The sequence below is a fragment of the Aspergillus viridinutans genome, assembly GCF_018404265.1.
Source record: "Aspergillus viridinutans IFM 47045 DNA, scaffold_1, whole genome shotgun sequence".
Taxonomy (NCBI): domain Eukaryota; kingdom Fungi; phylum Ascomycota; class Eurotiomycetes; order Eurotiales; family Aspergillaceae; genus Aspergillus; species Aspergillus viridinutans.
In genome coordinates, this window is record NW_025091217.1 from 674,346 (window position 1) to 677,134 (window position 2,789).

Below are 2,789 nucleotides of genomic sequence, written 5' to 3' on the forward strand. Positions count from 1 at the left end.
TAAGTTACTTATCTTAATATATCTTATTCTTTAGGTTAAATTCTTTATTATTATTATCTACTTTATTAGGGTGAAGAGCTTCCTTAAGCTTTAAAATTTTTTTATTAATAAGCTTAGAGAAATAAATAAGATCCTCCTAAACTACTTAAAGTATAATAAGGTCTTTAAAGTTAGATATTAATATAGGCTAAGGGAGAATAGTACTATTAAAAAAATAGTTAAGATAATATTTCTTAAAGGGAGTTAGAGATACTCTACTTTGGTATATTTATTGTTGCAAAGGACATGGAGTCTTTGAAGAGTGTAAGGGTAGGGGGTAGGCCAGCAGCTGCCCTGTATATACCTCCTTTACTTTAAGGGATTCTAGCTGTCTTTTATATTTAACCTAAGCTAAGAATGAATGTAAGGTCTAACTAACTATATAAATAGTAATATTAGTTACTAGATATTATTATATACCTAATATAGCTTCTCTGAAGCTATATACCTATAGTTAATATTATATCCTCCCCTACTTAAATTAAACTTTATCTATAGAGTTCTTAGTTAGCTAATATTATAGGAAATTTATTAGCACCTAGCAAATCAACTATATAGATATAACTATTACTAAGATATATTAATTTCTAGATCTAGTGTTAGATATTATTATTTCTTTATTAATAATTCATGGAATTAACTGAATTATTCTTTATATTATTATTTTAAAATTACTATAGTAGTGGCTAAGTATATTCTTTATTTATAATATAAGAGGTATAATTAGATTATCTTACTTAGTAATATTAATAAGTAAGTTACCTAAGTAATTAATAATCTTTAAGTAGTATATAAAGAATTATAGTAAATATTACTATTTATATATATATATAAATAATTAAATTAATAAAGGTAGAATTAACTAATAAGTATAGGTAAATAAGTAAGTATTTACTATTAGTATATATAGCCTAGGTATAAATACCCTTAACTTTTTATACTTATTATATATAATATTTTATAGAGTAAGCCTTAATATATTATCCCTTAGCCCTATTACTCTTTATATAAATAAAAGAACTTTTATAATCTCTTCTATTTCTCTATTATATTCATCTCCTCTAGTTATTAGGAAGTAATACTAATCCTATTAATTTTACTATAATTAATATTATAGATAGAGTAGGTATAGTTTATACTACTAAAACTAAGATTAGTTAGTCCTTAACTAGTATATAGTAATTATATATAATCCTTTTAGATTCTATCTATCCTCTTAACTAGTTAACTTAAAATAGTAAGGAAATGCAGAAACTAATTAAGTTATATAGTAATTAGGATACTATAATCCTCTAAGTTTATAGTAAAGAGTATTTATCTTATAGTTAATATAAGAATAGTTAAGGCACCTTTTAGACCTATATTTTATCTCTAGAATTTACTAATAAAAATAATAAATTATAAGCACTATACACTGGTATATATAGGAATTATATATAGTATAGTAAAGAATTATAATATACTTTCTACCTAGATAAAGTATCTCTCTAGGATACTAAACTAGATATATATCTCTCCTTCTTCTAATTAATATCAGATGTAGCTAATATATATAGTCTTATTTTATAATAAGGTAGTCTTAGAGTAATTAATAGTAGAGAACTAGTTTAGAATTAGCTAATTTCCTTAAGTTAGGGATTCTCTAGAAAGTCTATAGCTTCTTTAACTATCTCTTCTAAGGGATTAAAGCCTATAATTATAGTATTCTCTCTTACTATAAATAAAGAAGCTCCTAAGAAGCCTATTCTTTATTAGTCTAGTTATTATATAGTACCTACTTTAACCCTTTTATCTAATACTAAATACTACTAAACTAGTATTAAGAAGGCTTAGATATAGAAGAATCTTATATTTTTTATAGGATATAGTCTCTAGCCCTAGCCTACTTCTTCTAATAATTCTTTTATTTCTAATAAGAAAGTAGAATAAGATTCTTTTACTATTAAGCTTACTCTAAAAGTAGTTTATACTCCCTCTATTACTTTAATTTTAAGTATAATAAAGGATAATTACCCTTTTACTTTAAGTATTATACCTCTAACTTCTTTAATAAATAAGGAAAAGTATTATCTTTTATCTATAAATTCTTTACCTACTCTAATTAAATATTAGAAGAATAATCCTCTTAATAGTAATATCCTGCCCTAGCTAATTACTAGAGATATTTAGAATAATTTATATAAGCTCTAGGCAGTACACTATAATCTAATTTATTTTAAAAAGATATTTAAAAAGTAGATTAAGGTCTTTATTAAGGTAGAGGCTTTAAAGTAAGCTACTCTTAATAAGAATAAAGAGGAGTTAGATAATCCTAATATAACTCTTTAGGGTAAGATTACTTCTACTATTAAGAAGGATATTAAAGATAATCTTAATAATCTTTAGGCTAAGATAGAGACTAAGATAGTTAAGTATAGCTTYTATTAATAAAGTTAATAAAGTTAAAGAAGCTAGATTATTTTATTAGTATCTTTTTAAAATTAGCTTTTTTTATATTTAGCTATCTTAAGTAGTTTTAACTTAATTTAAATAGGTCTTCTTTCTTCTATCTTAATATTCTTATAATACTAGATAACTTATCCTTCTCTAATTACTCCTAATAAGTTAGAATTATTACTATAAATAGTCTCTTAAAGTCTGTATCTCTCCTATTAGTATTCTATTAGATTTAATTATTCTTTAATAAATTATATAGCATTCCCCTATTTAATTTATTATCTAAAAAAGTTAAGTTAATTTTACTCTAGTTA